General features: G+C 42.5%; 1 protein-coding gene across 1 annotated transcript in view; it reads left to right on the top strand.

The window, feature by feature from the left end:
• Positions 1 to 12,395, top strand: part of LOC114605946 (sodium channel protein type 2 subunit alpha-like) — a 98,606-nt gene that overhangs the window by 12,988 nt on the left and 73,223 nt on the right. The gene's annotated exons all lie outside the window — the stretch shown is intronic.

Below are 12,395 nucleotides of genomic sequence, written 5' to 3'. Positions count from 1 at the left end.
CAGGGTCTTTTCCAGGGAGTCTTCTCTTCTTATGAGGTGGCCAAAGTATTGGAGCCTCAGCTTCACGATCTGTCCTTCCAGTGAGCACTCAGGGCTGATTTCCTTAAGAATGGAGAGGTTTGATCTTCTTGCAGTCCATAGGACTCTCAAGAGTCTCTTCCAGCACCATAATTCAAAAGCATCAATTCTTTGGTGATCAGCCTTCTTTATGGTCCAGCGTTCACTTCCATACATCACTACTGGGAAAACCATAGCTTTAACTATACGGACCTTTGTTGGCAACTATTCTAGCTATCCTTAATTCCACTGAAAACATTTATGGGGCTATTGGAAAAAGATCTGTATTTAGGGAAATGGCCTGATATCTTAGCGCTCTTTAATCCCACTGATCTCTCTTTGCATTGTGGTGTAAAATATATGTGTTCACATTTCCATGTGTCTTAGACAGGAGATCTCACTAACTGAGGAAGTAGATGGGGAGGGAAGCAGATCAGCCTAATGGGTTACCCTGCACTGATTAGTGATTCACTAAATTATTAATTCCTCCTGCATAGCTGAATAATACGTCTTTCCCTCTGCAGAAGTTGCTTCACTCTGGATGTGGGAGAAAGATTCTTAGTGGGCCGTTCTGAGATCATAGGGACTTTGCTACAATGTGTGCTGTGTTTGGGGATTGGAGACTTGCAGAACTGAGTGTTCCGTTGTACTATTGAGCTGTAATATAATATATCCTCTCCAACTAATATTTATTTATAAAATGTCAGTGAATTAAAGTGCAAAAGCCAGAGTAACATGATTACCTTAGCAATGAGCACATGTATTCTCCTGGTTCACAGTCAGCCAAACTATGACTTACCAGGACCTTCCAAACATGTGGGTGCCAGAGAGGAACAACTCTTGGCTAGATGACAAGCTAACCCAAACCTTGGCTTAGTTCAGCTTGTTGCAGGAGTTAAAAAAAAGACTAGGGAAAAGCAAAGTAGCTGCCAGCTGATCTCTGGGAGCCCCCAAATTTGTGTGGTCCGAGAAAGCTATGGTGTAAGCTTTAATGGACTGAAGCCCACATCATTAGATGCATCTATATTTGCATAGCACCTTCTTCTTGTAAGATTCTATGTGTAAGTATTGTGTGGTCCACAGGTATGTACCTCATTATGCAACTACTCTGGTTTTTCATGCAGAAATTTCACTAAAAAGAATGCAGTGGACAGGATTCACCTAATATGCCTCTGTACAAGGGTTTCTGTTTGTTCAGAGAAGCTTTTCCCCCACTCCTCCCCACCTTGTGCCCTCATGCTCCCCCAAATTGCCTTGAGGGGGTTGGGAGAATTCCTAGAAAAGTAAGTGGGGGAGGGGGAAATCATTCCATCTGGCAAGCTGCAATGTTTGCCCAGATGGAACATTCAGAAGTGAACAACATTGATTTTCACCCACTATCTTTGGAACATTTTCCTGCAAAATAATATAAGCTTTTATGGAGATGTACCAGAGCATAGCACATGCAGTTGCTACATGTATTTAAACAATATTAAAATCAGTCCATTGACTTGCCACAATGTAGGCTTTAATCATACTGGCATGGCATGTCTGTTTTAAAACTGTTTACTATAGCAAGTACCCTCAGTTTAATGGAGTTCATATTGTACTGTGTTACTGCTAAATAACTGTTAAGGTATATGCAGCTGTTTACCTAGAAAATACTTCCCTTGAAATTCAGCTGGGAATATTCTCAAGTAAGCATGCATCCAAGAGGGATGTGGGTGGCGCTGTGGGTTAAACCACAGAGCCTAGGGCTTGCTGATCAGAAGGTTGGTGGTTCGAATCCCCACAACGGGGTGAGCTCCCGTTGTTTGGTCCCAGCTCCTGCCAACCTAGCAGTTCGAAAGTACGTCAAAGTGTAAGTAGATAAATAGGTACCGCTCTGGCGGGAAGGTAAACGGCATTTCTGTGCGCTGCTCTGGTTCGCCAGAAGCGGCTTAGTCATGCTGGCCACATGACCCGGAAGTTGTACGCCGGCTCCCTCGGCCATGAAAGCAAGATGAGCGCTGCAACCCCAGAGTCGGCCACGACTAGACCTAATGGTCAGGGGTCCCTTTACCTTTACCTTAAGCATGCATGCTTGAGTTAATACTATAAACAGCCATTGCAGCATCTTTCTGTTGATGAACAGTGGAAAATAGCTGCAGCTTTTTATGTTGTGTGTCTCCTTTTTGAGTGGTGGAGAGCAGGAGTAGCTAACTGCCAATATAGCCATCTGATCCCACTCCCCCGCATATTCCTTTTCTTTCTTTTGCCTTTTCCCTAAGATCCCATTCCCTTGCCAGGGGCAACCAAAAGAGGGGTGTAAATAAAGGAGACTCAGCTAAGGAAAGGGAAGAAAGAAGACCCAGGTAACTACCGACAGGTCAGCTTCATGTCAATACCAGGAAAGGTCCTAGAACAGACAATTAAACAGTCGGTCTGTGAGAGCTTAGAAGAGAATGCTCTAATTACTAAGATACAGCATAGGTTTTTCAAAAACAAGCCATATCGAATGAATCTCATTCCTTTTGGGGGGGGGGTTACAAACTTGGTGAATCAGAGGAACGTTTCAGGGACACAACAAGGGAGAAAGAAAAGGGGGGGCAGTTGCACTATTGGAAGTCCTTGCCTGGGCTTCTTCTAGTGGGAATCATTAGTTGATTCCCGCCCTGCTTAAAATCTCATGAAAGAGAGCAGGGACTGCACTGGCAATCCTGCCCCGTCAGGCCTGACACTTTCCTTGTTCATATCCCTCCATGACTTCAGCCTTGCAGAGTAGGAAGCCTCCTATAATCCTGGCATGGTTTGAGAACAGTCTCCTTCAACCTTGCATCTCCAAATATTGTTGGACAACTACGCTCATCATTCCTGATCACAGGCTAAACTGGCTGGGGATGATGGGACTTGTAGTTCAAAAGCATCTGGGTACCCAGGGTTGAAGAATACTGATGCAGGACCCTGCTTAATTCTGCTATGTTTATTTTGTAATTGGTATGGACTGCCTTGAGAGTTTAAGGTCAGCATACCAATTTATTTTGTCATTTATTTGTTTGTTTATTTAAATAAGGAGTAGCCAGTGTGGTGACTACAGAGCCCTTCACCCTTAGCCAGCCTTCTTACATATCACACTTTGGAGATAAGGCTCCAGGGAGGGGCGTAACAACAACAGCAATTTTATTTATAGCCCCCCTCCCCATCTGGCTGGGTTTCCATAGCCACTCTGGGCAGCTTCCAGCACATACAAAAGCATAATAAAACACCAAACATTTAAAACTTCCCAGTGCAGGGCTGCCTTCAGATGTCTCCTAAAAGTCGTGTAGTTCTTTATCTCCTTATCATCTGACTACCGAGAAATAAAAATGTAAAGGCAACACAATAAAATACAGGTCAGTATAACAGCAGTTCCACGATACAATAAGAAAAGGCTGCATTAACCTATTCATCATTTCCATATGATGAATCCGGAAGCAGGAAACAAACCTGCCCCACCCCTCATCCAAAAGCCTGCTGAAAGAGATGTGCCTTTAGCATTTAACTGATAAAATAAATAAGTAACAAGAGACATTTTAGCCCTGGAAGTGAAAAGTCATTTTCTTAATGGCATGCAGAGAAGAAGCCTGGAAAATACTGCCCTTCTGGGAATCAGCAGCCTGAAGTATCTGATTCCACTTTCATATTGCTTCATGGTAAGACTCTTCCTGGTAATCGCTGCCTGGACAGGGCTGCTGGGATTTCCTTTAGCTCTTGCACTTGATGTTGGTGAAAGTATAGGAAACTGCTTAAAACCTTTTCTTTCTTTTTTGTGCTAGCATTTTATGCCAGTTAAAATGTCTTGCATCTCCTGGTCATCTTCACAGATTTGCTGGAGGTGCGGAGAAGAAAAATATGCATATTTCCATCTGTAGTGGTTACCCAACAAAATATACTCCCAGTTCCTACCCTGGCAATTTTGAACTTTTGGGATGGTCAAAATTTGGGCTGTAAAAACAAGGAACTAATTGGCTACTTGCTAATGGCAGCTAGACTCACATGCATTTGGAAGTACACTGATAAAGTCACAGTGGAAATTTGCATGACAGAGTCTGGATTCTGACCATGTCAGAAAAGCTAATGCAAAAACTTCATACACACAGAGGGATATAAAGAAAAGAAACCTTCTATCCCATCTAATTTTGTTAAATATATAAATTAGGGAGCAGAGTGAGTTTATGGAACTATTAATAGCTAGAAGACTTGACATGCAAGATCAGTGACCGGTAACTTGTGAACTCTGTACATGCTTGTGAAGAGAGACAGAATCATCCGACCAAATGCTGCCTTTTGTTTCACATTTTATTCTATTTGTTACCTACCTCTGATGTAATTCTGAGGGTTTCACTAATGCGTTTGTTATTTGTGATTTGTAGCCTTGTCTTTTGCAAAAATGTAGCCGTGTCCTTTGCCAAATTTAATAAACATTAAACAAACAAACAAACAAATCTCCCAATGCAGTTTCTTAAGTGTCTTATAAAAATTGATGACTGCACAAGACAAACTTACACCTGAGGTATGGGAAAGTGTATGTGTGTGTTAAGCAGTTTAGAAAGACAAGCATGAAATACTCAGATATCTTTGGAGACTGAGAGTCCTTTGCCAAGCCACTTCATTCTGTTTACTTTCTTTTGGTGTGCAAGCTCTCCTTTGCATAGCTGCCGAGTGGTAAAGCTGCATGAATTATGAATTTGGCTTAGTTGCGTGATGGGGGGGAATCTACACACACATTAAAAAAAACTGTGAAAATGCTTAATTTTTTTTTTTTTTTGAAAAATACATCGAATTTGCCATAGCTCACTGTTGCCAGCTAGTGTCAAATTTGTATATTGCACTTCACAACACCTTTAAAATGTTTTATTTGCAGCTGTATAGCCGAGTCCCTGTTGTTCTAGCAGCAGCACAACATACAGAACGTAGCTTAAGGATTTCAGCTTAGTGAATACTAATCTATGCATAGTGCTGCTGTGCTGACAGTTCTCCCTTGCTGTGTCATAAAAGCCCCAAGACCTTTTAAAAAGTTGCACCTGTTCTGCCGTTGAACTGAGTGAGTGTGTTTCCATTCCCCAAATACATCAACTGCGGTTGTTCCCTGCCCCCAGGACTTCCGACTCATTCTGCTGAATCTTTGAGCTGTGTGTCGATGCCATTAATTAGTAAATTATATTTCCAGATCCTTAAATATCCCTAGTGACATGGGTACACTGGTGGTGAACAAGCAAGGAAACAAACAATTCCAGATGCTGCAGCCAATAAAACTGCCCAGATATTTGCGGCAGCGTCTGCTGTATAAAAATATAGAAAAGTAACATTTTTATTTTTTATATATCCCCCTTTGGGAACTTAGAGACACAGCAAATATGGCTTTTGTGGGCATGTATGTAAATTAGTGATTGGTAGTAACTCCTCTTTTAAATATTTATGTCAGCTGTTTTGTAGTAAATTGTTTGATAGCAGAACTAGTTCATAGTAGTCAGCAGTGAAACATTTATTCACCTTAAGAGTGAAATGCATTATTCAGTGATACCAAGATGTTTGCTTGTTTGCATGTAGGCGCAACACTTAATGCCTGGCATATGATGGTAAGTGTGAACTTCATGCTCTAGAAACAGAATCAGCATTAACAGAGTCATCCTTCATGTGAGCTGAGTGGCTGGAATGCCCTCATTATGCATGGTGTGTCACATCACCAAATCCAATAACTCTTCTAGCCTTCAGTCAAAAGGAAAACCTGTTGCTCTGTCTGTACTGTTTTAGTGAAATGGTGTGAAATTCACGATTGGGTAAATGCATAGATTGCGCTTCGCTGCCAAAATCAAAACTCTTAAAAAAGATAAAGGCTGATTTGTGTCTTCTTGCATTTGCGGAGTTAACACAAAGCAACAAGTCCATATCCTCCAACATTTCTCCGATGAAAATAGGGACATCCTATTCCATACCTCTGCTGCTACTACTACTACTAATTTTATTCTTTATACCCCGCCCATCTGACTGGGTTGCCCCAGCCACTCAGGGCAGCTTCCAACAGAATATGAAAAACATGATAAAACATTCTCGTTGAAAGGTTGTATACAGTTGTACTTTGGAAGTCAAACGGAATCCATTCCGGAAGTCTGTTTGACTTCCAAAATGTTTGCAAACCAAATTGCAGCTTCTGATTGGCTGCAGCAAGCTCCTGCAGCCAATCAGAAGCTGTGGAAACCCCATCAGACGTTCAGGTTCCAAAAGAACGTTCGCAAACTGGAGCAATCACTTCTGTGTTTTTGGCGCTTGGGAGCCAAAATGTCCGAGTTCCAGGGTGTTCAGGATCCAAGGTACGACTGTAGTTTTGGCCCGGGGGTCGCATAAGTCCCATGGCACTTTGAAGACTAACACTCATAATTATGGTGCAAGCTTCCATGAACTCCAGTCCATTTCATCAGATGTGTGAAGTGTTAACCCTGATTTTCAGTGTATAGATAAATGAGATATATATTACCCTTTTGGGAACAGACATAATTTCCCACTACATTCCCCAATGGCAGAGTTTGTCTTATCTTGGAAAGAAAGGGGGTGGGGGGGATCACTTCTGATTATACAGATATATTTTCATGACATGAACTGCTGACTTTGGAACTGTCATCACAGGGTGCTTTGGAGAAGTGTGAAAGACTAAGGAGTGTGGAAAGCATCTTTTGCTCTTAATTAATGCCCGGAGGGCAAGGATGGTGGAATTCTGCGAACTGTTCTTTCTGTAGCATGCTTGGTCTGCAGAGAAAATTGGGTTCTAAGAAAAGGACGGCACCAAGTGCCAAAGTTATTGAATGGTTTAATTTTTTTATTTTGCAAAATTAATTTCTTCTGAAACCAGTAACTTGGGTCTGGCTGCACAGTGTAAATAATTCACAACTAAAAGAAGAAGAAGAGAACATTAGGTCTGCATGGCTGAAGGTAAATTTAGGTCTGTAACAGGGCATGCTGCTTCGTTCTATTCAGGAAGAGTCCATAGATTTATGAAGTTGATTCCTCCTCCATCCCCTGCCCACCCCCAGTGTAGCATGATGCTTAATTTACCGTACTAATAAAGGGGCTGAGGTGTGTATTTGATGGTTCTAAAATAACCAAATCATTCAACAGGAGAGTATCGCTTCCCAATGAGTATGTGTACTCTCACTTACATAATTAACATCAAATTAAGGTTTGATTTCTTAGATGCTTAAACCCTGAAGGCAATTTAGCATTTTGATAGAACTTCTGCTGTGGTGTTGCACAAAGGGAAAGGTTTAATCGTCCTTAAGACACTGAATTCGATACTGGCTTTTATAGTTAAGTAAATGTGAATTTTGAGAGTGTGTGTGTGTGTGTGTGTGTGTAAGAAATATACAGTAATTGCTAAGTATTGGTTGATAATTACAATAAATGTAAGCAATACATTCAACAGCAGTTGCCATACTGTATGTTCATCTAAATTTAATGTTTCATTAGGCCCATGCACATCATAAGCCTATGCATGTTTTCTTGGAAGTAAATCCCACTGTGCTCACTGGGGTATTTCCCAGGTAAGTACACATAGAATTGCAGCACACACACACACAGGTTTTCTTAATTAAAAATAAAATTTCTAGCCATATTTAAACAATAATTTAACTGGGCATCAGAGTCCAACAACATCTTGGAGACCACAGGCTATCTGCCCTTGCACTGTGCTAATACCAAGTATGCCACATAGCAAACCAGGGAAGGCATGCTGGAGAACCTGCAGCCGCCTGACTTCCTGACCGGTCAAGAGATTTAAAGGCATCTGAATGATCACTGGCCTTGAATCTGGTGACCCTTGTCGAAAATGAACACAAATGACTTTAGACAGAGCTGTGAAATGAATCTGTGAGCTGGATATAGGGCCAGAGTCTGAAGAACCGAGGAACTAGTTTTTAGTAGAGTGATTTAGCAATCAGTCACTCTAGGAATAGTATCTGGGTGTGGAGAATAGGGGCCTCCTAACAGCTCTCATTGTCCTTCACAAGCTGCAGCTCCCAGGATTCTGTGGGGGAAATGCATGATTGTCAAAAGGGATATCATAGTGCTTTCAGTGTGTAGGAGGGTGTTATTATTTTGCTGTTTTGTTTTAATTATGTACTAATTTCTATTCTGTGTTTTATTCTGTGAACCTCCCTGAGATCTTACGATGGTACCTTGGCTCTTGAACTTAATCCATTCTGGTAGTCCATTCGACTCCCGAAACCATTTGAAAACCAAGGCACTGCTTCCGATTGGCTGCAGGAACTTCCTGCACTCAATTGGAAACCGCGGAAGCCGCATCAGACGTTCGGCTTACAAAAAAAGTTCGCAAATCGGAACAATTACTTCTGGGTTTGCAGCGGTTGGGAACCGATTTGTTCAGGAGCCAAGCCGTTTGAGTACCAAGGTACCACTGTATTATTATTTCTGTGGTATTCTCTTGCTTGTACAATGTGCAGCATGGCCTGAGGAATTTCCTGGCTGCTTACTGACTACGATGGGGAATATAAGTGTGGTTTCAGAGAACCATAAATCCTGAGGGCAGTAGCGTGTACCACATCTGCTGAAATCTGATAATAAATGAAATGCATTTAATCCTCACACATATGCTTTGGATGTGTAGGAGCAGATCCACGTCTGTGTTAATATCAGAGGTGTGTGTGTGTGTGTGTGTGTGTGAGAGAGAGAGAGAGAGAGAGAGAGAGAACTCAAAACAGTGGGAAATTGCTCAAATTTCACTGCCATTCAGTTGTGGCTTCCCAGCACATGAGTACCTTGTAGCTGATCTTTAACTATCTGAATATGGACTTTGCTTACAGATAGGGTTAAAAATGTTTAAAAATGTTTAAAAATGATTGTGTTTTGTACTGAGGCCCCACTAAGAGGGACAAAATGACAGGTGCTTTATCTGAATTTCTAATTTGATTTCTCTACACGCCCTTCTTCCACTGGTACGCCAAGAACTAACGGCACTGTGTTCTATTCAGAGCCTTAGTAGAGTTGCAAGGGGATGATGAAGAGTAGTAATAGCTCATTGTAGTGGAAGGTGCAGCCAAAATATGCATTTGCTTTGTATCGGATGCCTTGCCAGGTCGCTTCTAATTTGCTCTTCGGTGGCACTGACTGATTTCATTGCGCTGCTGCTTCTTTTCAGAGTTTCCTTATAGATTTAGCTATAGATCAGGGATGGGGAACCTGTGGTCCATGAGAGATGGACTTCAGGGATGGTGGGAGTTGTAGTCCAACAACCTGCTCCTCATCCCTGATACAGATACTGAGATAATATAAGATAATATTGAACTCTCTTATATTGTATAGCTGTTATTAAGCTGTTTCCCCCTCTTATGTCATGGTATAATATGGCCTTGGCGGTTCGAATCCCCACAACGGGGTGAGTTTCCGTTGTTCAGTCCCAGCTCCTGCCCACCTAGCAGTTCGAAAGCAAGTCAAAGTGCAAGTAGATAAATAGGTACCACTCCGGCGGGAAGGCATTTCCGTGTGCTGCTCTGGTTCGCCAGAAGCGGCTTAGTCATGCTGGCCACATGACCCAGAAGCTGTACACCGGCTCCCTCAGCCAATAAAGCGAGATGAGCGCCGCAACTCCAGAGTCGGTCACGACTGGACCTAATGGTCAGGGGTACCTTTACCTTTTTAGACATATAGATGCCTGGTTGCCATGCTGTAATTGGGTGACTGGAAGCACCCAATGGGGTCATGCACCCAGTGGAGTCATGCACTCCCCATCTCCTCCCCCCCTCCCTTGCAGGGGCATTTCCTCTGTTGGTTTTGGAGACAGCAGTTGCGATTTTCTGTCAACAGGAAGCTGGAGTTTACAAAGTAGCTTTTCATCATGGTGTCAAACCATGTGGCAAAATGCTTTTGGAACCGAGTGGGCTTGCAAAAGCAGTTTGCGATAAAGTGGGTGGCAGGAAGGGACAGTGAAATACATTGGCATTGTGGGGGAAAAACCCTTACTTTTAGTAAGTCATTCCTGGAGAGCTGCTTTGTTCCATAGTTAATTTTTTTATTTTGCCAGGCAGTAGTGACAGCAGTGACTCCACCCCCACCCCCCGTTCCTCCTCCAGTGCCCTGCACATGCCCTAAATCTGCTTTGGAGGATTGGGGGGGGGAGAACCCTGAACATAATGTAGAGGCGCACAGGGGGGTGGGGTGAGGAGAAGAGAGGGAGAGGAAGTTCTAGTATATAGCCAAAAGTACTACAGGATCTGTCAAGTTGGCTACTACCCAAAGTTTTCATCATTTAATTGGGACTTTTAGAGTGTTGGGGGAGTCTCTGAATAGAAGTAGCTCACTACATATGTGGACACAGCAAAGTATATTTCTCCTATGCTTAAGGCAGGCTGTGGCTGCTTCCAATGCTCTCTTTTGCCCAATCTTCAGAATAAGCTCCCAGATCTTCAGATTGCCTTGGTATATTGCAAATGCAGGGAGATTACCTTCCAGTTAGCATTACCTGGATTCCAAGATTTCTGGATTGGGACTTGTGCAGAACTGTATAAAGACCTGAGCTTAGAGAAGCATTAGGTTGGGCGAGCTCTGTAATTTGGGGTAGGAGCAGAGGGAGTGGGTGTGCCTTTCTTTGGGCAAAACTGTACCGGACTATTACCAAGTATGTTCAAAGATAGTGGGTTGTTGAATGGCCTTCCAGTGGAGTCTAGCTGCAAAATCATCAGCCCTGGCCGGGTTTAGTTGGCTGCCACCATTGCCTTAATGGAATGGACACATGCAATAGGCAGATTTGAGTCTCCCTTTATAGCACTGCAGGTCCTCCTGCCATGGACCATACTGAAGGCACTTCATCTTTACTTTCACTCTGAGGAATGCTGTCAGCCCATCATCTTATGCACTTGAATGTCTGCCAGTGATAAGGTCTGTTCTAATATAAGAATAATCACTCACCATTGAAACCTTTTTACTTGTGAATGTGATAGGTTCCTTAGTCCTTTAAAGCCTTTATATCAGTCCCGTGCCAATGCACACTGAATAAGAACATTTGTGCAGAGTACAGAGCCTAAAATCTTTGAGAATCAATGTAGTGGCTGAACTAATAAATGATGGGCTTCATCAAAGAATTAGATGTAATTCTATAGTTTACATTATGCCATTAGGCAAGATTTTGCAGGTACCATTTTAGGCTGTTGAGCTTCTAACTGTTGCAGGGTGACTGGTGGTTCACTTTGAACAAATTAAATTAACCCAAACAAAGTGCAAATTGCAGAACCTTATATATAGTTTGAGGATATTTGATGAATATCCATGTTTTGCTATGCAACTTATTAAAATCAGGTAGGGGTGTTATCAGATTTGGATGAATTCCGAGCTGAAGCAAGGTGCTTTGGATGGATTTGGAGTTTGTCAGCGATGAAGCGGGATCTGTATGAGCTGACATGGACCTTGAAGTTAAGAACATAATGACAGCTTGCTGAAATTTCCCAATAATGAATTGGGAGTGGGGGAATAGACTTGGACGAACCCCAAGCTGAATCAGGCAGCCTACAAAGCACCTCGGACCAAGGCAGGCTGTTTTCTGAAGGGCTGCTTTGGCACACAAACCAAACTTTGTGGGTGGTGCACACCCTAATATCAAGCAATCCTTTCTTTCATCTCTGGACACAGGCCTCTACTGCCTTTAACATTGAAGATGGTGCATTAATTAAAAAAAAATGCTATATATAGCAGCAGATAAAGTGTGACAAGTGAGAAAAATCTATTTCAGTGTTGTATTTTTAGAAGGGAGCAGTGGTCAGAATTTTGCTTCTGTATAAAATACAGGAAAGGGATTCTGCTGATACATTTTGGGGGGCCCTGAGGCAGCATTCAGTATGACCTGAAGTATTGTAGGTGGAAGAAGGTTGTTGAATCCTGGTACCAATCCAAGATTTTGTTTCCCAATCTGGTACCCTCCAGATATTTTGGACTACAATTTCCATTATGCCTGATCCGTGCCTGTGCCGGTTGAGGATGGTGGGAGTTGGAGTCCAACAACACATGGAGGGCCAAAAGTTTCTGAACCTTGATAAAGTGTTTGGATCTCACTGAGGCAACTAAAACCTACATCTGGGTTGGACCACTTCAGACTGGAGGTGTTTGGGTTCCTGTGGGGCGTTGATATCAACTCTGTGCCACTACTGCTAAAAAAAAGCCTTCTACATAGAAATTGAGATGTTAGAAGGATTCTAGCCTATCTTTTCTCACTGACAGGCTGACTTTTTACATGCAGGGAATTGTTGTTATATGGATGGACACTGGAGGAAGAGAAGGAGGTGATTTTCACCAACATACCATTTTCTCTCTAGTGCCAGTGGTGTAGCATGGTAGGAGCCTGG

This window comes from Podarcis muralis, chromosome 1 (assembly GCF_964188315.1).
Source record: "Podarcis muralis chromosome 1, rPodMur119.hap1.1, whole genome shotgun sequence".
NCBI classification, from domain to species: domain Eukaryota; kingdom Metazoa; phylum Chordata; class Lepidosauria; order Squamata; family Lacertidae; genus Podarcis; species Podarcis muralis.
Note: the sequence above shows the minus strand (reverse complement) of the source record. Positions and strands in the feature narration are given on the sequence as shown.